Source organism: Dipodomys spectabilis, unplaced genomic scaffold, assembly GCF_019054845.1.
Source record: "Dipodomys spectabilis isolate Male_0828 unplaced genomic scaffold, ASM1905484v1 ptg000094l, whole genome shotgun sequence".
NCBI classification, from domain to species: domain Eukaryota; kingdom Metazoa; phylum Chordata; class Mammalia; order Rodentia; family Heteromyidae; genus Dipodomys; species Dipodomys spectabilis.
In genome coordinates, this window is record NW_024870771.1 from 13,671,148 (window position 1) to 13,695,844 (window position 24,697).

Sequence of the window (24,697 nt, forward strand, 5' to 3'; positions counted from 1 at the left end):
CCTATATTTCTTTGGGCCTGGCTTACTTCACTTTACTTATGGAAGTGTATAAGGAAGCTCTCTTGTACAATAAGTATATGCTAATAAAAGAAATGGAAAGACTTGGAAAAAATTATATTAAGTGAAGTAAGCCAGGCCCAAAGAAATATAGGTTCCATGGTTTCCCTTATTTGCAATAACTAGTATATGTCTGGGACAAGCAGAAAAGGTCAAAAGCGATCTACATATGACCAGATAAGATGATAAGTAAAATGAACCCCAAGATAAGGACACAACTTGTTTTTTTTTTCTTTCTTGCTATTTTTCCTAATGTATTTATAATAAATATACCATGTGATTTTTTTTTTGCTTTTTTGTATGTTCCTCCCCCATGGTATAACCTCTGATTTCACTGTATTTGATGTTGGTTCCCTGCATCTTGTATATACACTTCTCTAGTTTGGGGAGGGGAAGGGAAAAAACAAAATGCTTAAATAGGAATACAAGTTGACCCATTGTAACAATTAGATGTACAAGACACTACTTTGAAAAATGAACGTTACAGTTTAGGCAGGGGAGGGGTGGGGGAGTGTAGTTGTGGAGGTGGGAGGGAAGGGAGGATAGGGGAAAAACAAAGGAGGAGGCAACAATGCTTGATAAGAAATGTACTCATTACCTTGCTCATGCAATGGTAACCTCTCTGTACAGTATTTTTACAATAAAAATTTATTAAAAAACAATAACTTTTAAAAAAGACATTCCAAGTCTCTCCATTTCCTAACAAATAGGGCAGTGTCATTCTTCCTGATGGAGGCATAGAATTCCATTGGAAAAAAAATTGTACTAAATGAAATAAGCCAGACTCAAAGAAACATAGGTCCCCTAGTTTCCCTAGTATACATCTAGGAAAATCTTACCAGATAAGTAGAAAAGGTCAAAACCTATACACATTTGACCATATAAGATGATGCTAAGTGAAATGAACCCCAAGATACAGACACAAGATGTTTTATCTTTGTTGCTGTTGTTTTTAATGTACTTATAATGTACTATGTGGTTTCTTTTGTTTCTTTTGTATGTTCTTTCCCCATGGTATAACCCCTGTTTTTACTGTATTTGATTCCAGTGCCCTGCATCTTGTATATACATTTTTCTACTTTGGGGAGTAGAAGGAAAATAACAAAATGCTGAAACAAGGATACAGGCTGACTCATTGTAACAATGAGATGTACAAAACACTATGTTAAAAACTAACTTTACAACTTTGGGGAGGAGGAGGGAAAAGCTAGGGAGGTGGGAGGGCAAAGGGATGGTTGGGGAAAACAAAGACAAGGGTAACATGCTCAAGAGGAAATGTATTCATTACCCTTACTAGTAACTGTAACGCCTTTGTACAGTATCTTTACAATGAAAATGTAATAATAATAATATCAATAATAAAAACAAATTTCCTTTACTAACTTGGAAAAAAATAATGTAAAAATTAAAGTTAAAATGGCTGCAGTTTGGCCAACACAGAGCACAATTTTTCTGGGAAACTAAGAGGCTTGGTATGCTTTGCTGAAAAAAATCGATTCATCTTAAACCATCAAACGAAGAAAGCCACCTAGAAAGACTATAAACTGCCACAGCTCCAGCCAAAAGGCTTCTGCCTACTCTTCAGAGTGTTCTTGTGGAATATCCCACTAGCAACCAATTTTGCATGGCTTACTGTATCAACAGACCCCAGCACTAATCTAAATTCCTTCACAGAAACTTCCTTTTTTATTTTTTGTACATTTTTATTGTAAAAGCTGTACAGAGGGGTTACAGTTACATGAGCAAGGTAATGAGTACATTCCCTATTGATCATTTTTGCCTCCTCCTTTGTTTTCCCCCTACCATCCTTTCCCTCCCACCTCCACAACTATTGCCTCTACCAACCCCTACCCAAAGTTGTAAAGTTCATTTTCAACATAGTATTTTGTACAACTCATTGTTACAATGGGTCAACCTGTACCCTTATTTAAGCATTTTGTTTTTTCCCTTCTCCTCATACAAGATGCAGGGCACCGACATCAAATACAGTAAAAACAGGGGTTATACCATTAGGGGTGGGAAACATACAATGAAACAAAAAAATCACATGGTACATTATAAATACATTAGAAACAATAGCAAGAAAGAAAAAAAGGTATTTATGCCCTATCTTGGGGTTCATTTCACTTAACATCATCTTATATGGCCATATGTACATAGTTTTTGGCCTTTTCTGCTTGTCCTACATGTGTACTAGTTATTGTAAGTAAGGGAAACCATGAGACCTATTTTTCTTTGGGCTTGGCTTATTTCACTTATTATATTTTTTTTATAACAGGGCCAATCAACATTGTTCAAAACACCTCATTTCACCTTTTAATTCCCTTTAAAAATTCAGGAATTCTTTCCTCTGAAGGAACATTTGCTCATTCTCCAACTGAACCTGAATCTGCCAATTTGTCAATCTAGCAAGAATTCAATTTGTTTTCGATCTATCTTTAGCTTTTAATTTCTTTTACAATTTCTTGATTTATGAGAATGAAAAGATGTGGTAGGTCCCAATGTTAGCTCCAGATACTAGGCCTTCTGTAACACATGAACTTCTCTGCTTTTCTTTATGAGAGAAAAAAAATTTCAAGAAACTTAAGCTGAAAATAGGAATATAGTAATTAGTAATTCTCACCCAACAAATCACAATCTCTTTAGCGACTGCTGACTGTAAAACACGAGATCAGCATTGTTTTAGAAATATGAAAGCTCAACATTTAAATTTTACCCTTATAAAGAATACAATCAGGGGTTGGGAAGTTGGCTCAGTGGTAGAGCACTTGCCTTGCATGCCTGAGGCCCTCGGTTTGATTCCTCAGCACCACATTAGCAAAAAGAAAAAAAGCCGGAAGTGGCGCTGTGGCTCACTGTGGCTCAAGTGTTAGAGCACTGGCCTTGAGCTGAAGAGCTGAGAGACAGTGCCCAGGCCCAGAATTCAGGCCCCACGACCAGACCCAAAAAAAAAAAAGAATACAATCAGAGAAATTAGATATAAACTGGAGTTGTAAATTAAAACAGAAGATACAAAGTAAAGTGTGTAAAAAAATAAGAAAAATAATTATATGGGAAAAGAGTTGAGATTTCCACAATCATTTTTTTATAGAATCTGGCTAGGAAAATTGATGTTTAATTTTTTTCACATATAGTTTTATTGTACAGAAGGATTGCAGTTATATGAGTAGAGTAATGAGTAAATTTCCTATCAAACATTGTTACCTCCTCCTTTGTTTTTCCCCTACCATCCCTTCCCTCCCCATCTCCCCTACTCCTCCCTCCCTGCCCTGAAATTGTAAAGTTTATTTTCAATATAGTGTCATACATCTCGTTGTTACAATGGGTCAACCTGTATCCATATTTATGCATTTTATTATATCCCTTCCCATCCTCAAATTATAAAAGTGTATATACAAGAGGCTGAATATCAGAATCAAATACAGTGAAAATAGGGGTTATACCATGGGGGAAGAACATATAAAAGAAACAAAAATATCACATAGTGTATTATGAGTACACTAAAAACAATAGCAAGAAAGAAAAAAATACTTGTGCCCCTGTCTGGGGTTCATTTCACTGAACATCATCTTACCTGGTCATATGTACATAGCTTTTGACCTTTTCTGATTGTTCTAGACATGGAATAGTTATTGCCAATAAGGAAAACTATGGGACCTGTGTTTCTTTGGGCCTGGCTTACTTCACTTAATATAATTTTTTCCAAGTCTTTCCATTTCCTAACAAATGGGGCAATGTCATTCTTTTGATGGAGGCCTAGAATTCCATTGTGTATATATACCACATTTTCTTGATCTATTCATCTACTGAGGGGCATCTGGGTTGGTTCCATATCTTAGCTACGATGAATAATGCTGCGATAATCATGGTTGTGTTGGTAGCTTTGGTATGACCTTGTTTGTGATCGTTTGGATAAATGACCAAAAGTGGGATTGCTGGATCATAGGGGAGCTCTATGTGGAGTCTTTTCAGGAACTTTTGAGTTGAGTCTTTTGAGTTGAGATTTCCACTTTCTTTTATAGAATTTGGCTAGTAAGATTTATGCTAAATTTAAAAGGATCTAAAAAGATTTTTCCAGGTACTGGTGGTTCATACCTACAATTCTAGCTACTAAAGAGGCTGAGATCTCTGTTCAAAGGGAGCCAAGAGCAGGAAAGGCCATGAGACTCTTATCTCCAATTAATCACCAAAAACTTGAAGTGGAGCTGTGGCTCAAGTGGTAGAGAGGTAGCCTTGAGCAAAAGAGCTCAAAGATAGTGGCCAGGCCCTAAAATCAACCCCCAGGATCAAAACAACAACAACAACAACAACAGCAAAAAAACTTAAACAGGGAAATATATATATATATATATATATATATGTATATATGTATACACACACACACACACACACACACACACACACACACACACACACACACATACACACATGTGTGTGTGAAAATGGAACCAGATAACTTGAGGGAATGGCTGGGTTGGGGCAAAGGGGGTGGAAGTGACACTGATCAAGATGCATTATACTCATAAATTGACATGTTGAATTGAAACCCCTTTATACAACTACTTAAAGATAAGAAAATAAAAAAAATAAATTTTAAAAGTTGATTTTAGAAACCAGGTATAGTAGTACAGATCTGTAATCTTAGCTACTCAGAAGGAATATATAGTAAGGGGGCTGGGAAGGTGGCTCAGTGGTAGAGCGCTTGCCTTACATGCATGAGGCCCTGGGTTCGATTCCTCAGCACCACATAAGCAGAAAAAAAAAGCCGGAAGTGGCGCTATGGCTCAAGTGGTAGAGTGCTAGCCTTGAGCTGAAGAGCTGAGGGACAGTGCCCAGGCCCAGAGTTCAGGCCCCAGGACCAGACTAAAAAAAAAAAGAAAGAAAGAAAGAAATAGGTAGTAAGATCACAAGGCCAGGCCTTGTAAAAGTGCAATACTCTATCTGAGAAACTAAAAGCAAAAGAGCTAGGGGAATGGCTTAAGTGGTGGAGTGCTTTCCTAGGAAATATAAGGCTCTGAGTTCAACTATCAGTACCTCCCCAGCCCCCAAAGATGTCTTAACCTATAAGAGATCACAGAGAGGAAGGCTTGCATAAATACTATTATAAATCTGCCCAAAGCTATTGATGTATATTTCTAGGTGATTGTGACTGTATTGTCACACTTATTGTGGTCACATAACAGTTAATATTTAAGATGTTTTTTACAGTGTGTTTTTTGGCACCTTAAAAGACCAAATATCTGTGCCTTACAATACTGGCAATAAATGACTCCAATCTTTTTTAATTTTCCCCCTTTGGCCAGTCTTGGGGCTTGAACTCAGGACCTGGGCTCTGTCCCTGACCTTCTCTGTGCTCAAGGCTAGTGTTCTACCATTTGAGCCACAGCACCACTTCCAGCTTTTTCTGCTTATGTGATACCAAGGAATCGAACCCAGGGCTTCACACATGCTGGGCAACCACTCTACCACTAAGCCACATCCCCAGCCTGACTTGAATCTTATAACCTTCTAAAGGCGTGAACAGTACTGTCTTGGAGCAGGATACAGTTATCTATGGTAACAAGCACGTCAAAGCTATGGGCATCTCATGTCAGTATTTCTGTGTGATAAATAATGTATATTTGGTTCTTGAATTCCCTTTGCTCTCAATCTGGTATGGCAGTACTCTTCAACATTTGCCCCACTCCATGATCCTCTGCCTGGCATCCTCTGTCACCCATGATTGCTGTCTTCTCTGCTGGGTGTGCACCATCAGCTCCACTGCCAAAATGTAAGGTGGTTCTTCTACCTTCCAAACAACTCATCCAAGTGACTATACCCTCTTACCCTACCTAGTTCAAATCTTATGTCGGCCAATTATAGTCGTCTATAATACATTTGGATTCTCAGTGTTGATTTCTATTGCTGACCATCACTGTACTTTATATGTAGCTGAAGCAAAATCTTTTAGCAGTCCCACACTGTCCCTAAAGGAGTTAGCTGATAGGAAAATGTATGGAGAACATTTCCTGTGCCCGCAAGTCTTGGGTCTCTCTTGGCTGGATTCCAGAGCACATGCTAATTTGCATGGCTGAAATAAGGTGATCTATTTATTGAGGCAATGAAGCTGAGCATAGATTATAATAATTAACTCTTTGAAAATAATTATTTAACTTTAGTTCAAATTTATCAGTCACTGGGGAGTCATTGGCTCCAGATTGCCATCAAAAAAATATTGCTTGGAAGGAGTTTCAAAATACAGGTACTAGAATCCATTTTTCTCTAGTTTTATCTCTGTTTCATGATTGGATGAGCTTAACAAGATCTCACAGTTAATTAGGGTCCTACAAATACAGCCCAAATAACTTCACTTTTCAGTGACCATTTTCATATCGAAAGGAATCCAACTGTCCTAATAACTTAGTTAGTATAATAGGCACACAAATTAACCAGAATTCACTGAGTTTCTGCATAGACTGTACAGAAGTACAGGTATCTTGCAAGTATGAGCATTGTCAGTGACAGGATGCCGTTACTTTCAGACTGCAAAAATATTTCAAAATAAGTTAGAATGATTGACACCTTCTTGGGTTTGCAAAGTTTTTTTAATTCTTAATATCTTGTTCCACTTCTTCCAGCTTATGTTTCCTCCTATTTTCAGACTCTCTCATATCATTTAAATTCTTTTTATTCTCTTCCCCCCAAAAAGACTTAAAATCCTTCCAAATGAACAAAATTATCTAGGCAGTATATTCATAGCAATGTAAAAATAGAAAAAAAATCTAGTTAGGAAGACTACTCAAGAAAATAAGTTAATATTTTTACAATGGCTATAGTAGAGTTTTGTTCTTATTTTGTAAACTGAGTGTAATCATTAAATATCGCTTGTGTGATAATATAATGATGATAATAACACATAATGAAAACTTCATATGCTTGAGTCAAATTAATCTAATTTTGCCATAGAATTTGGGTTAGTCTTATAATCTTTGGAATTCAGAGTTATTTTTTTCATCAAAATTGTTTTGCAATACGTTCCCCAGAGCAGTTATGAGAATTCACTAAATAATGGCAAAAGAGCCTCTTATATGATACATCTTACTTCTTATATAGTTAAATCTTTATTGTAGTGGGAGAAGAGACTTCACTGAAAATTAAAAGAACTTTTGTTTCTGCCAGGGCGTGCAGTCAGAAAGTTTGACCTTGAATCCAAAATGTCCTCCACACTAATCATATGAGCCCCAACCAGTTCAGACCACCACCAAGCACACAGCATAAAGACAGAGACAGACAGCATGGACCATTGGCTTTCAGCTATGAAACATCAGCTCTTTCTACCTGGGTCTAGGATAATAATTAGATATTTTAGTGGCACGTTTAGTTTCTCAGAAAAAAAAAAACTGGCAAAAATAAAATACCCAGAGACTCACAAGGATATGTTCATAGTATGTTGTCTCATAAAAGTAATTAACTAAAGATTCGAAAGTTCTCTTAGGCAGTCTGGCTTGGAAAAGTTATCTTTCTGATTCTGAGGAGGTTGGGGATAAGAGAGCTTGAAGCTATCTGTGTGTTATAATGATTCCTCCCAGTAGACCTGCGGTAATTTAGGCCAAAATTGTTTTCCTTCTCATAAGAGATGCCAGAAACTATTATTTTAAGAGATTCAGCCATTTGAGGAAATATGAAGTTGCCTTCTAAGCCTCAGGGAAATGATATTAGATGAATAAAATGCTGTGCGTAAGGATTTGAAAATCTTTTATCCAGAAATGAGTTACCTAACAAGTGTAAGCTGCTGCATAGCAAGACTTGGAGATAGAGTCCAATGACGACCACCCCTTCCACATCCTGTCCATTTGACGTGTATAGTCAACCCTTGCTTTCCATCTCTATAATGGCTTACCATATCTTTGGCCTAAACCTCCATCTCCTCTCACTTGAACTTATGATAACATCCTTCTGTCTGTTTTAGGGAGTTTGTTCTCTCTCTTTTTTTTTTTTTTTTTGGTGACTGCTACTTCACAAAAAATTTTAAAATAAGTTTTTTATTGTAAAAATACTGTACAGAGGGGTTACAATCACATGAGCAAGGTAATGAGTACATTTCTTATCAAACATTGTAACCTCCTTTGTTTTTCCCCTACCATTCCTTCCCTCCCATTTCCACAACTACATTATCAGCCTCCAACCCCCACCCCCTGCCTAAATTGTCAAGTTCTAGCAAGTTCAATAGAAATCCCACAGATTGGGAGAAGATATTCACTAGCCATATAACAGAGAAGGGACTCATATCTAAAATATATGTGGAACTCAAAGTATTAAATTCCCCAACAACAAATCCTCAAAGAAACAACTGCCCAATAAATAAGTGGGCTAAAGACTTAAAGAGAAACTTCTCTGAAGAGGAAAGAAGGATGGCCAATAGACACATGAAGAAATACTCAACCTGTCTAGCCAGAAAAGAAATGCAAATCAAAACAACATTGAGATACCACCTCACCCCAGTTAGAATGGCTATAATCAAGAACTCTAGTAACAACAGATGCTGGAGGGGATATGGACAGAAGGGAACTTTACTTCATTGTTGATGGGAGTGTAAACTTGTTCAGCCGCTTTGGAAAGTAGTATGGAAGTTCCTCAAAAGACTCCACATAGAGCTCCCCTGTGACCCAGCAATCCCATTTTGGAGCATTTACCTGAATGATCACAAACAAGACCATACTAAAGTTACCAGCACAATTATGTTTATTGCAGCATTATTCACCATAGCTAAGATATGGAACCAACCCAGATGCCCCTCAGTAGATGAATGGATCAAGAAAATGTGGTGTGTGTGTGTGTGTGTGTGTGTGTGTGTGTGTGTGTGTGTGTGTGTGTGTGTGTGTGTGTGTGTGTGTGAATTCTATGCCTCCATCAAAATGACATAGCCCCATTTGTTAGGAAATGGAAAGATTTGGAAAAATTATATTAAGTGAAATAAGCCAGGCCCTAAGAAACATAGGTCTCATGGTTTCTCTTATTTGCAATAACTAGTATATATCTGAGACAAGCAGAAAAGGTCAGATAAGATGATGCTAAACAAAATGAACCCCAAGATAAGGACACAAGAGGTTTTCTTCTTGCTATTGTTTCTAACATATTTATAAGGTACCACATGATTTTCTGTTGCTTTGTATGTCCTCCCCCCATGGTATAACCCCTGTTTTCACTGTATTTGATGTTGGTATAATTTGGGGAGCAGAGGGGGAAAAAAAAATTGTTTAAATAGGGATACAGGTTGACCCATTGCAACAATGGTGACTGCTTCTTATGGTTAATTATCATCCTTCTTCTAGAATCCTTCCAGCCTCTAGTTTTTCTTTTCACTCTCACCTCTCATAATTCTTAGTCCTGCAATCGCACTGAGCCTAAACTGTGTACATTCAGGGGACACACTGTCCTATGCTGTTCACATCCTACTTTCCTGGGATTTTGTCTAATTCTCTGCTTGGGTAATTCTTTTTAATCGCCCCATGGTTCAGAGCATGAATCATGCCTTTTTACTTTTTATGTTCTGATGCCATGTCTGCATTTGTGTCTGGGGCCTTTCTGGTCTTGGAGGAATCTCCCCACCCAGCAGTGAACAATTCCTGCAGAGTGAACAGGTCACTAACAGGTACACTTTTCATATGCAAACCCACAAATCTAGCCCCTACTATTTCTCTTATCAGATTCCTAGAGCCCCACCCTAATCATCCCACAACCTGTTACCAAAGAAAAACAGCCTTACACCTCAGAGTTTGCCGACATTATTTAAACTAGCCAATTGTAAGCCTGTGGATCTTGCCTCAACCATTCTTTCCTGGAAGAAACCAGAATATAAGCTCCTGTGCTTTCTCCTCACTCTCCTTGCCTTCTGACCAGCCTAGGCATTCCCTGAGTGGCTCTGTGGTTTATTACGTGGTCTTCTTCCTGTATTCTGAGTCTTCATTGCTGAGTAATCAACAATCATTATCCTTTGGCCTCACCATACTTGAAGAATAAGGATTCGACATGCTAGAACCCTTGTCTCCATAGTCATCTCCTTCAGGAAGCTTGCCAAAGCCTTCCCCTCTCCCATGATACTGTGTGTCTGAGCCACATTCCTGTTGGTACTGTGCCTGGTCACGGGAGCTCATATCATACCACACACCATGCAGCACTGATGTTGCCTGGTAATGAAGCTGCTATCCCTAATCAGCTGTCTGACCAGAACTGCATCTTGTACATATAACTATTGCCAGTGTCCCAACCTACTCCTAGACTCTTCATATATTTGTGGAACTAAACAAGTGAAAAATGGTCCTGGCCCTTTATAACATAAATCTGAAGCACCAACCAGGGGATCTCAGGGGATGAGGTAGGATCCTTTATGTGTCATAGTTCATGGAGCTTTGTGTCAGTTTGTATTTTGGATTTAGAAATATAGCTTCAAAACTTGGTGAATTTTAGATCACTATTAGATCAGATGATCTAGCACATTTACATAGGCGAAGAGTTGTAACAATTAAATTTTCTCTCTTGGATTCTACCTTTTTGATGAGTTTTCACTATGCTCTGCCTTCCTTACCTCTGCCGCTGCTTTATCGTGGTTCCTATTGGCCACAAGCCTTCCTGGCAAAGAAAGGCCCAAACATTAGAAATTTGGATTAAAAAGATTTAAAATTCTGAGTTAAAGTCCAACTTGATCAATATTCTCCATCCTTAGACAAGTTATTTAAACTCTCCAAATATGTATATCCTCTTCAAAATATAGGGTCAATACTAACAGTGACTACTCTTCAGGACTATAGCTACAATGAAATGAGTCAATACATGTAATCTGTCCTGTAAAAGTAAAAGATCAGCAAATGTTAGCTCTACATTTCTACTCCTCCTTACCTCCAGTTGCACACCTCCATAAGATTTTTTTCTCTCTATGATCATGTTTGTTTCCATCTACTTTTAAATCTTTTCCCAGAGTTTATAAAATGACTCTAAACTCTAAGGCTAATCTGTACATCATTTTTTATCTTATTGCAGTCCCCTCTAAACCTAATCTCTACAGGCTTCATTTTTGTCCCTTATTGCAGTCCTTCTCCAACCAAGCTGAGCTTCTACTCAGCTCAGTTACACCAAGATCTTTAGAGCTCTGTCTTTGTACTGTGGATCAGCTGTTACCTGCATCTAAGAACACCTTTACACATAGCCAGCCTGATACTCCAAGAAAACTGGCAACTGCCCTTTGTGTTCTTCCTATCTGTGCAAAAGCACCCTTGGTTCTTCTTTGTGTTGGGTTCTATGCATATGTGTCTTCCATCAATAAGCTATAAGCTTGAGGAGAACAAGAAGCATGTCTTGCTCCTCATCATATGTACCTGAAATGATGCTCCAAATGTAGCCAAAGCTCGCTAAGTTATCATAGAAAAACAAATGAATTCATCAGTCAAAACACCATTATTAATTTCCTTTTAAATCTATCAACTCCTTTTGAAAATTGAGCAAATAGAGTTCATGTCATTATCAAGTTTGAACCTATAGAAAGAAGGGAAGATGGGTCACACTGAAACCCATTGTATGGGCCATTGTATGTACAGGTTCCTGTGCTTCATCTTTTCTGCCTGTGCTCTCCCACCCCTGATCTGTGCTCACACACAGAATAACTGCACAGATATCCCTCCCTACAAACTTCTCTGTCAACTGATCTTCTCACAGTGTATAGGTACAGCAAAGTTTTAGCCACCCTGGGAAGACTGTACTGTCTTTGATTAAGCACTTGGCAGATATCCCAAAAATACAGACAGCCTGGTGTCTCTTTCATCTTACTTTAACCTTGGTCTCACAACTTCTTAGCTAGGCTTAACAAACTGACTCACTGACACAGTTTTAGGGAGATACTCAAAGTCTATGATTTAATCATTCCTGCTCTCTAAATACATTGTCCTATGTCTTGAAAGCACATTGTATCGCTTTATAATTTTTATAACATTATAAATGATAATCAGCTGTACCTCCAATCCCAATCACAGCAAATATAAAAGGCTGGATGGAGCCATGGAGTGCTTCAAACAAGTAACTCTAAACCAAAAAGGAAATTCTTGACTTAATTAGATCGTCATTTGTTATATTTTAATGCTGAGCTACTTCTAGTAGTACATATCTAATGGCATTTTCCATTCTCATTGCAATATTGTTTTATTTCCTTTATATAACTCTGTAACTGAGATGATAAGTACACAGATTTGTTTTCTATGTCCTTCAGTCCTCTTAGATAAAATACTAAAATATCTTTCCAGTAAAACCTTCAATAGAAGTAATTCTTGATAAAATTTCATTAAAATAGATTCTCTGAGAGATGGAAAGCCTGAAAGGAATGAAAAAAAAAACTACTTCTTAACTACCACTTTTTGTTGTTGTTGTTGTTTTGGTGTCACTCTTGAGGCTTGAATTCAGGGCCTAGGTGCTATCCCTGAGCTTTTCCACTCAAAGCTAGTGCTCTACCACTTGAGCCACATCACCACTTCTGGGTTTTTTAATGATAAATTGGAGATAAAACTCTCATAGACTTTACTGCTCCTGTTGGGTTTGAACTGCAATCCTTAGATCTCAGCCCCCTGAGTAGTTAGGATTACAGGCATGAATCAGTTGTGTCTAGCTCACAAACACTAGTTTAAGAAATTTATTGGGTTGGTTACTTAAATTTTCCTCTAAATTCTTTTGTAGCAACTAAGCAATTCTGAATTCTTAAAAAAATGTGGAAGCTTTGAGGGAGGTGTGTGTACTTCAGTGAATGGGACTACAGAAATCTTTTTCTCTCATTAGAACTGTTAATGCCTTTCAGGATCACTAAATATTTCAAGAGATGAAGTGGATTAGACACGTTGCCACTTGAGTTGGCCCTAAAGTCTGAGAAAGATTCTATCCCCTCTTTAGGAAGAGCAGCATAGCAGATTTTTAATTGAGGTCACACCAGCACAACACCATCTGGTATTCACTTTTGTTCTGAAAATATGTACCATTGTTAAAACTCAACTTTAGGCCAGGCATTGCTGGCTTTTTTTTCCAAACAAGAGCTCACTATGTAGTCCAGGTTGGCTTCAATTTACTATGTAGCTGAGCCTGACTTCAAATTCACAATCCTCCTGCCTATCTCCCAAATGTTGAGCTTACAGGCATCCACCAAAACATCTCGCTAAGGATTAATTTTCCATTTGTTCAATGAGCCTGCTGGAACTCCACCTGCCTGAGCCAATGGTCATCATCAATTTCCATAGTCTCTCAGTGTTGGATTCTGTGTGCTAATTCAACACCAACACCCACATCCTACCTGACATTAGAGGGTTCTGCAAGATACACATGCCACTCAAGAAGCATATTTCACATACTCAGAATTATGAATGAAGCAAAAGGAAATCAACAAGGCACAAGGAAGTCTCCAAGGGCAACAGCAGTAGTGAAACACTCTACCTTTTAGCCTAAAAGGACAAGGGGAAGAACAAGGTTCTAGCTCCTGGTAACACTGCCATAATAACAGTGTCTGCAGCGTTAGGAGTGGATTCCAGGAGAAAAGGCCCAGAACATCTAGTGAGGACATAGCTCTCTTCATAGCAGCCCAGCAGGGGAAGCCCAGGGGAATACACATAAGTCTCCCTCCCATTTTCTAACTGTACAAATGTAGATAAGCAGCTAAGCTGGGATAGGCCATGGGAGTGAGCCTCCAGGAACCCTAAGCAGTGCAGAGGAGGGTGCAGGTCACATGTGAAAAGACAAATAGACCATCAGTCATCTCTCCCTGTACATGTTACTCCTCTTCGGACACATCCATCTATCTAAAGTTCACATTTCTCTCCTCTGAACTAGGAATTTCATCCATGACTTCCAGTAATTTGGTTGATACAGTCTCAACATCTTGAGTCAATACTGGCTATTTTGAGTTATTATATTCCTTCTTTTTGATGAACATTCCAAAATTCCTTTAAAGAGTCATTGTAGTCAAATTCTTATTTCATGTGGTATTTAGCTAATTCAAGTACCCCTAGTGGCAAATGTTGAGTCCATTTTGGGGCAATCAGATTAGACTAAGCCAAAAGCAAGTATTTTAGTTGTAGCAAAGTTAAAAAGAGATGGGTTGACACATAAAATTCAACTGGGCTGGGAAGGTGGCTCAGTGGTAGAGTACTTGCCTTGCATGCCTGAGGCCCTGGGTTCGATTCCTCAGCACCACATAAGCAAAAAAAAAAAAAAAAAGAATTAAATCAACTACTTTTTCTTATTTCTAACTCAAGGATTATTAGCCCTGTATGCTGTAGGATTTGGTAAGTCCATTTCCCTAAAAGCAGAGAATTCACTCTTCTTTATTTCCCTTAAGGTATAACATCATTTCCGACACTCAGTTAACAACAGAAGGATAAATGAAGACATAAGAGAATAAACATTTAGTTAGGGCTCTTTCCAAAATAAGAATGATCCTTACAGAAACTTCCCTGCTAGACCTCAGTCTGTGTACCCATCTGGTGTTAATAGTCAGAGTAATAAATGTGGGGGAAAGGGCAAAGGATATGAGATGGTAGTGGGACTTGTTTAAGAAATGAGTTTCTGGTGTTGTATATAACACAATGACAGAAATCAATGAGACATCTTGTTAAAAATATTTTCATTGTCACACAGGAACCACAAAATTATCACTAACAAAATTATTTAACGAAGAGTCATATTTCTGATAGAGAATAAGAAAACTCACAAAACCTGAACCACTTGAATTGTTTTCCAACACATACCCCCTCCAGCTCCTGTCCACCCAGAAAGTGAGTCCATACTAATATTTCTTCTCAAAGCATTGAATACTTTTCCCACCCTTTCTATTTTATCCTGTCCTTCAAGGTCAAATTCAAATTACAGCCTTCTGAGAAACCATCTCTTTTCCACTTTAACTTATCAATTTAGATCTCAGAAGAGAAGCACTCTCCAAGAACAGGGGTTGAAAGGATCACTATGGTTACTGAAAGAGATGAAATGGTAGAGCCCAATTATGCCATCTGATTCACTTTTATCCCTATGTTTGGGCTCCAATAGAAGATGACATTTACTGCATACTTTCTTGCTTTCCTACATGATCACTTTAACAGATTTTTCATTCTCAAAACTACAAAGGCTGCATTTCATTCTCCTTTATTCACTCTTCCCTCCTTCTTTTGGAGTATCTAGCAAGTACAGAGTTAGATATATAATAGATATGTGATCGTTTTGCTCAGCCAAATAATACCCAAAATCTATTGTTTGGTGAGGTATAGTGAAAGTTACAATGTTACAGGAAGGAAAGTAACATTTTGTATCAGGAAGTATCCCTCACAGCTATATGGAGATGCAAGTCACAGATCCCAGTCTGAGGCTACTCTGGTAAAATGGTAAAATGTGATACCCAGCCAAGCACAAATGGTTCAAGCCGGTAATCTAAGCTATTCAGGAGGCTGAGATCTGAAGACTATTGTTCAAAGCCAGCCTGGGCAGAGAAATTCATGAGACTTTTTTTTTTAAGAGTTTTAAGCTAATATTTTAAATTCTTTTTTTATTGTGAAAATACTGTACAGAGAGAGGTTACAATTACATGGGCAAGATAATGAGTACATTTCTTATCAAGCATTGCAGCCTCTTCCTTTGTTTCCCCTTCTCATCCCTTCCCATCTTCCCCCTGCCCGTCCCCACCCAATCCTCCTCCCCCACCTCCACAAAAGTTGTAAAGTTCGTTTATGACATAACAACTTGTACATTTCATTGATGCGATGGGTCCCTATTTAAACGATTTGTTTTTTCCCTTCCCCTCCACAAATTATACCGACATCAAATACAGTGAAAGCAGGGATTATACCGTGGGGGAGGGACATACAAAGCAACAAAGAAAATAATCTTATAAATGTGTTAGAAACAATCTCATGAAAGAAAAAAAAACATCTGAATACATATCTTAGGGTTCATTTCCCTAATATTAACTTATCTAAACTTTTCTGCTTGACTCAGACATATACTAGTTATTGCAAATAAGGGAAACCATGGGACCTATGTTTCTTTGGGCCTGGCTTACTTCATTTAATATAATATTTTCCAAGTCTTTCCATTTCCTAACAAATAGGGCAATGTCATTTTTTCTGATGGAGGCATAGAATTCCATTGTGTATATATACCACATTTTCTTGATCCATTCATCTACTGAGGGGCATCTGGGTTGGTTCCATATCTTAGCTATGGTAAATAATGTTGCAATAAAAATAGTTGTGCTGGTAGCTTTAGTGTAGTCTTGTTTGTGAACATTTGGGTAAATGCCCAAAAGTGGGATTGCTGGGTCATAGGGGAGCTCTATGTGGAATCTTTTGAGGAACATCCATACTGCTTTCCAAAGTAATTGAACAAGTTTACACTCCCACCAACAATGCAGTAAGGTTCCTTTCTGTCCACATCCCCTCCAACATCTGTTGTTATTAGAGTTCTTGATGATAGCCATTCTAACTGGAGTGAGGTGGTATCACAATGTTGTTTGGTAGAGTGTTTGCCTTGCATGCATGAGGCCCTGGGATTCGATTCCTCAACACCACGTAAGCAGAAAAACAAATACCAAAAAAAAGAAGAAAAGAAAAAAGAAAAAACTCCATGAGACTCTTATCACCAATTATCCACCAATAACACAGATATGGAGCTGTGGCTCAAATGGTAGAGCACTAGTCTTTAGCAAAAAAGCTCAAGGGACAGTGCCCAGGCTCTGAGCTCAAGCCCAAGACAGACACATGTACACAAAAAGTGAGACACTACCTGATAAATAACAAGGCAAAAAAGGAATGTAGGTGTGGCTCAAATGGTAAAGTGATTGCCTAGCAAGGTATGTGGCACTGAATTTAAAAACCCAGAGCTGTCAAAATGAAAACAGCCTCTCCTTGAAAGGATAGTAGAGTCTCTCTGTTTCATTTCGTTCATAGAAACTCCTATCAAGTTATCAATCACTCATAAATATATGCAAAATGTGTATCCGAAATAACATCAAAATTAATGCTTGAGAAAAAAGTATCTGCTACTTTTCCAACCCCAAATCCCTAAAAGAACCAAATCCATTATATTTTAAAAAGTAAAATATAGATGAGATAAAATCGAAAAAGAAAAAAATCTGAGAGTATATGCAAAAGAAATGCTAAAAATGTGCAAAGTCGTGAATGGGAGATGGTTTAGAAACAACTTCACAGTTACAACTACTTAACATACAAATTTAATTTCTTCTGAATGTCCCATGTCCCCAGAGCCTTGGAGTGGCGCCTTTGTACTCAAAGACTTTGGCTGATGGAAGTTCTGCCATTTTCGGGGCAGTATTAGTGCCAGCTCTTTCTACTGATACCAACGGTATCAGTATAGCCCTTCCTGTTGCTGTAACAAGGAAGGAACAACTCAAAGCTTAGCATTTTACTACTTTAGGTAGAGCTCACTACCTAACTACACCTGTAGTCCTTCCCACCTGAGCAGTGACTGTGAGGTGCTGGAGAGAAAATGAAACATTTGGTGACAACTGTCTTTGTCATTTAGTGTGAAAATCGCCCTTAAGACTATTCTAGATGATCTTCCATAGCTTGATTTCAGGTACATTGTAGACTCTAACCTCTAAGAAGCTACCATAGAGATGAGAATTGCTTAATGGATGTTTCACTAGCTATTTCTTTTGTATTTTACTAGGTATAAAGAGAAAAGTGAAATTGGTTTCTTTTCCTCTTTTATCTGTTATATCTCCATGTGTGTATGTGTGTATGTGTGTGTATGTGTTTAATTACAGAGTCTTAAATCCAGGGCTTTGCATTTTTACCTGCTTACATCTCTAGTTAGCATTTTTGCTGCTTTAGAGAAAGAGTTTCAAGGACATTTCTGCCCAGGCTGATACTCAGTTCTCAGGTTTCCTGAGTAAACTAGAATTACAAGTATGAATTGCCAGACGGAGATGTTGAGATTTTACTTTTCCTGGAACACAAGAAGTCATCCCTATTTGAGAATGAGGAACAAATCCTTCAGTAGAATCATCATGGGTCCAATGGAGAGACAACAAACTAAATCTTCCCAGCTGTCAGTTAAGGTCTTACAGAGGCATACTCCATGCACAAATAAGTACAGCCTGGGAAACAGATGAACAGGTGAGGCCAAGGGTGCAAGAAATTCTAGAATCTTCCCCAAAAAGTTAAACAATTAAAGATAAGAGAACATAAAGGTTAAGATCTCGAGGGACTTTATGGTACAAATGACATTGGGAGAAACTTTAAAAGATCTTTCTTATTTAAAATTGAAAACTTCAAGAAAATGCTCTATTATTTTTTCAGTCTTTCCTGACCATACTTAGCTTCTTTTTGAGCCCTTCTTACTGCTTACTTGCTAGATAGAAGTGATAGGAACCCATAGGAGTGCCTTTTATCTTTACTTCAGAACCAACTCAGTTTTGCCTTTTCCTGCTGTTGCGGCAAAGCCAACCTAGTGGCATTACAAGTTGACACATTTCAAGCCTATTCATTTGAGTGTTCCTTTCCATTTGATGGTTGAATCAGCTTTAAAAATAATGCTGCTCTTATTTGTTATTCTTCTTCTTGAACACTACTGCCAGCTGTACTTTCCACTTCACATGAATTTTGGTCCATTCCAATTTTCCACTTCTCTGACTCTAATCCCACAGTTACAAATGGAATCCCAGGCTCCACTAATATCTCTTGCTTGCTGGCACTAAAGAGATCAATATTTCAAAATGCCATATGTGTTATAGATCCACTACTGCATGCATACAAATACAGTAACATTTGAGCCATTATAGTTTTTGTAAGCTACATAAACCAGAGCCCAACAAAAAGCAAGTTTTCTCCCTTGGTTAAATTTCCAGAGATCATCATGACAGCTAGCCAGTTAGCCAGTTGTTGACCTGTCTTTCATTATATCTCAGAGTCTGGGATATGGCAGAAATTGAAGACTAAAGGAATTACTAAAAATGGCAACAATATGTTAGGTAATTCAATGTTAACTATATTCACTAGTAATCACATAACCCTTTGGTCTGGAATGTATCACCCAACGACAGCACTCAGCTCCCCAGAGCCCTTCCCTATGCCAGTTCTTTAACTATTTATCCAACAATTGTTGAGCATCTGTATTTTATAATCTAAACTCTCCTGTAGGGATTCAGTGACAAATCACTTGTCAAGAAGCCTTTTGTCCACCAGAGGAGAAAAATAACACATACATGAGGTGTGATGCACTCCAGCCAAAGAAAGGCCAAGGGACTACAACAAGTAATCCTGAGCAGTGTTGAAGGATGAATGGGAACTCATTAGTTTTAAAATAAATTCAGGCTGGGCACCAGTGGCCTACACCTACAATTCTGGCTAGTCAGTTGGCAGAGATCTGAGGATTGTGATTTGAAGCTAGCCCAGGTAGAAAAATCCATGAAACACTAATCTCCAATTAAGTACCAAAAAAGCCAGGAGTGGAGCTGAAGCTCAAGTGATAGAGCACTAGCCTTGAGCACTAAAGCTCAAGACAATGCCTAGGCCCTAAGTTTAAGCCCCAAGACTGGCACACAAAAAATTAGAATGTAGCTGGGCACCAGTGGCTCACACTTGCAATTCTTGCTACTCAGTAGGCTGAGATCTGAGGGTCGAGGTTCAAAGCCCAACTGGACAGGAAAGTCCATGAGATTCTTAGCCCCAATAAAACACCAGAAAACCAGAAGTGGTGCTGTGGCTCAGGTGGTAGAGTGCTTGCCTTGAACTGAAGAGCTGAGGGACAGCACCCACGCCCAGAGTTCAAGCCCCAAGACTTACCAAAAACAACAACAACAACAACAAAACATTAGAATGTGTATTGTAGAAACAGTAGCACATGTTGAAAGAAAAGAGCATGTTTTTAATAGGACTAGAACAAGTAATGACAAGAAGCATTAGTACATATAAACCAACATTAAGAAATTATCTATCTCTCCAAAATATTTTTGAAAAAAAATCAGAAAGATCTAGCACTTATGGATGACCCTTATAGGTATCCTTACAGGTGTTTAATGTTTTCACAGGGGCTATTTAACATAGCACATATTTTACACTAGTCCTCAAGGTGCCTTTAATTAAAGTCCTCCTCATTTTGTAGCTGATGAAACTAGACCACTGATAGATTCAACAATTGGCCTTAAATTTTCATGTACCTACTTTGATTATAAGTCTTGGACTCCAATGATTACAAGCTAAGTCAAAATTCTAAGTGAACAATCTATGGAACCACATCAAATTGAATAAATGATAAGATATAGAAATTTGAAGTTAAGTTTGAGCTAGACATGGTGGTATAAACTTGTAATCCCAGCTACTTGAAAGGGGAGAAGATCATGGTTTGAGTCCTGTCCAGGCAAAAAGTTAGCAAAACCCATCACAAAAAAGCAAGATATGATATGTATTCAAATGTTGTTTATCTTTCATGCGATTGTTTCTAACACATTTATAAGATTATTTCTTTGTATGTCCCTCCCCCATGGTATAACCCCTGCTTTCACTGTATTTGATGTTGGTATAATTTGTGGAGGGGAAGGGGAAAAACAAATCATTTAAATAGGGATACAGGTGGACCCATTGCAACAATGAGATGTACAAGTCGTTATGTCGAAAACGAACTTTACAACTTTAGTGGTGGGGCAAGGATTGGGGAGTGGGGGGAGGATTGGAAGGGGAAACAAAGGAGGAGGCTACAATGCTTGATAAGAAATGTACTCATTATCTTGCCCATGTAATTGTAACCCCTCTGTACAATATTTTCACACACACACAAGAAAAGCAAGATATGATGGTGTGTAATTGTACTTCTAACTTCTGTGGAGGCAGAGGTAGAAGAATAGTAAATTAAGCCTAATCCAGATAAAAACCTGAGTCATCTGTAAAACAAAGTCAACACAAAAGGTGTGTGTGGCTCAAGTAGAAAGGTGTTTGCATAGTATGTGTGAAACTCTTGAAGTTCAGCAACTCAGTATAGCCAAAATATGTTTTAGATTAATTTGGATGTATCTGAAATACAGGGTAGAAACTCACAAGGAAAGAAAGAAGGATCAAAGGATCAGTTTTTTGTTATGTTTTGTCAGTCGTGGGGCTTGAACTTTGGACCTGGATGCTGTCCCTCAGCTCTTCCATTCAAGGCTAGTGCTCTACCACTTGAGCCACAGCACCACTTCTGTTTTTCTGGTCATTTATTGAGATAAGAGTCTCACGGGCTTTCCTGCCAGGGCTGGCTTTGAACCATGATCCTCAGATCTCAGCCTCCTGAGTAGCTAGGATTATAGTGTGAGCCACCAGGCTAGGATCACAGCTTCATAGGCAGAAAATGGGTAAGTGGTTAAGAAGTTAAAGCTGTTGTCTCATGATTTGGGTTAGTTCTACTGGAGAGCATTGCCCTTATCAAAGAAATTCTAACAAATATTTATTGAGTTCCTATGAGATATGAGACCCAGTGCTTTATGTTTTACGGGCTTCAGTTACTGAACTTCCAAGACAAATGAATGACCCTCCTTTTTTTTTATCCCTGAAATGGTAGTGAAACTATATTAAAAGATATACACAGATCAAGTATACACTTATCCAAGTGCTTGTCCTAGAGATCATTATTTTACAGGAACCAAAGCTGAGTTGGAAAGAGATAGAATATGTTGCCTTCAATTATATAGCTAGAGATGGAAAAGGGTTCACCCAAGTATGTCTGTTCTACTCCCACAACCTGTTAAGCTAAACAAACCCCTTTGACTAGAAGTGTTTAATAAACAAAGTATGTACTCATTGAGACAAAAGTCTGTGTACTTGGTCTGTAATTAAAACTTGTGAATCAATTATTCCCCTCATTAACACCATAATATATATATATATATATATTATATATATACATATATATATATATATATATTCATTCCAGTTATATGGGGCTTCCTGAAATCCCCATGGATTGTAATTGTTTAAAAGACATGCAGACAGAAAGACAGCCAGATAGACAATAGATGACAGAACTCAGAAAACAGATAAATACAGATGATAGATGAGATGGAAAATAGATAGATAGATAGATAGATAGATAGATAGATAGATAGATAGATAGATAGATAGATAGATAGATAGATACCCTTTAATGTGATTTTATGACCATGTAAGGCTATCCGTACCTTCAGTAATTAACAAGTATATACCCTTAGATAATGTTAGCAACACTGAGCAGGTCTGGTGTTAGAATGCTCCTAAAGTCATCACGGTAGACTGTTTCCTTTGATTTAGCAAAAACCAAACCATATGCGACTCTCAAAAGAACAGAAAATCATCAGGCTCCACTGAGACTCTGAAGTAATAAAATGATCTCGTTTCAAGGCAAGAAGAATGACCCCCCATTAAAAAGGAGTTTTAAAAATTAGATATGGTAATATGACTTCAGTTGGTAGGCGCAGTAGTCAAATGAAAATATATTTAAAGAATAGCTCTAGCCCCCGTGGTATGTGTACCCTGGGAGAGCCATCATCTCTTTAATATCTTTGCTCTACTTCTTTGCCATGTTATTGAAAATTGTTTAATGAGCAGATTCCCTCAGAGAAGACAGCAGATTCTTAGAAGTAGTTGCTATGAGAGATACTCTTTAAAAGCCTGATGAAATTATGTTTATTCTTTTCCATTTCTTCCTGCAGCAGCTGAAATAGCGGTGCTTTTGTTGTCTTTAGAAGTATGTGTCTGCTTATCAAAATAATACATGTTTGAGGTAGAAAATTTGAAAGTTGAAAAGTCTAAAGCACCATAGAGATTAACGTGTTCTTTCTAGCTAAACAAAAAGATAACCCTTAATGGTTGGGTATATTACTTTCTAAATTGGAATTTCTGCATTACTTTTATATGAGGAAGATCACATCTATGTATATTGATTGTATGCTATCATAATTTTGTAGCCCATATTGTTTTTTAAATGATCGTTATTCATGCTAATGTTGAGTCTACTTGTAATCCAGACAGCTGACGCTTAACTATTGCAACAGGATTCAGAAGAGAGTGGTTTACTTTCCCATTAACACCTAACAAGGGCTTCCAGTCATAATTCTTGAGTTTTAAAGCAATTACTCGCTTTTTTTCAGCCCACTTCTCATGTACTAGTAGTATATCTTTTTCTTCACCATAACCATTGGCAGTAAATCCTAAAGCCCATTCACTACTTCCAAGCTGTGTGACCTGGAGTTTGTCAGTTAAGTTCCTTGAGCTTCTGTTTTTTTTCCATGTATGAAATGGATACAAATCCAGATTGTAAAATAAAACATATCAAGTGCATAACACAGTTTGGCATAGAGTAGACTGATGATTTTTCAATAACTTCTAACAGTAGAAGTTAAAGAATACCAGTAGGAGAATTTATGACGATGGTAATGGTTATGATAACATTTCTCAAACACTACGAATACATAATTCTTCCCCATAATTAACATTATTAAAGGTTCAAAATTAGATTTATACTCTCAGAAAAAAATCAATTCATTGTCAGACATCATACTTCCTAGAATCTTTAAAAAATATTTCTCAAAGAGATTTCTTGCTGGATATGTTTTCAAATAATAGCACAGCTTGTAATAATTCAAAAAGCTCCATATTTTTTTCCTTCATAAAAATGCCTCTAATAAAGCTGGGCACTGGTGGCTCAAGCCTGTAATCCTAGCTATTCAGGAGTCTGAGATCTGAGGACTACAGTTCAAAGCCAGTCCAGGCAGGAAAATCCATGAGACTCTTATCTCCAATAAACCACCAGAAAACCAGAAGTGGTGTTGTGGCTCAAGTGGTAGAGCACTAGCCTTGAGCTGAAGAGCTGAGGGACAATGCCCCCAGAGTTCAAGCCCCATGACCAACAATAACAATAACAACAACAACAACAAAGCCTCTAACCTATTTTTTTGTATTGACAATTTTCTTTTATGGTGATTTTTTGAGGGGTGGTATGTGTCCTAAGGCTTGAACTTGGGACCTATGCATTTTTCCTAAGCATTTTTGCTAAAAGTTAGATCTCTACCACTTGAGCCACAGCTCTACTTCCAGCTTTTTTTGGTGCTTAATTGGAGATAAGAGTCTCATGGGCTTTCCTACTCAGTCTGGCTTAGAACCTCAGATCTCAGCTTCCTAAGTAACTAGCACTGTAGATGTGAACCACTAGCACCTGGCCATAGTGAGTTACTTCTAATGCTTCTTGTTCTATTCATGTATTGGGGTTCTAGCTAATCTCATGAGTGTATTCATAGATGTTATCTTTATCTCATGTTTTGTATTGTATGTAAGGTTCAAAGGAAATTTGGTTACTATTCCATGTTAATTCTATTGTGTTAGCTATAATCACTACATTAATTTTCAGTAATCTCACTAGAAATTGGAGAGTGTGTCTTTTAACACATGATAATCTACAAGGACTTAATATTTTACTGCTTCACATAAGAAGTGCCGAAACTTCGGGGCTGGGAAGGTGGCTCAGTGGTACAGCGCTTGCCTTGCATGCCAGGGGCCCTGGGTTCGATTCCTCAGCACCACATAAGCAAAAAGAAAAAAGCCAGAAGTGGTGCTGTGGCTCAAGTGGTAGAGCGCTAGCCTTGAGCTGAAGAGCTGAGGGACAGTGCCCAGGCCCAGATTTCAGG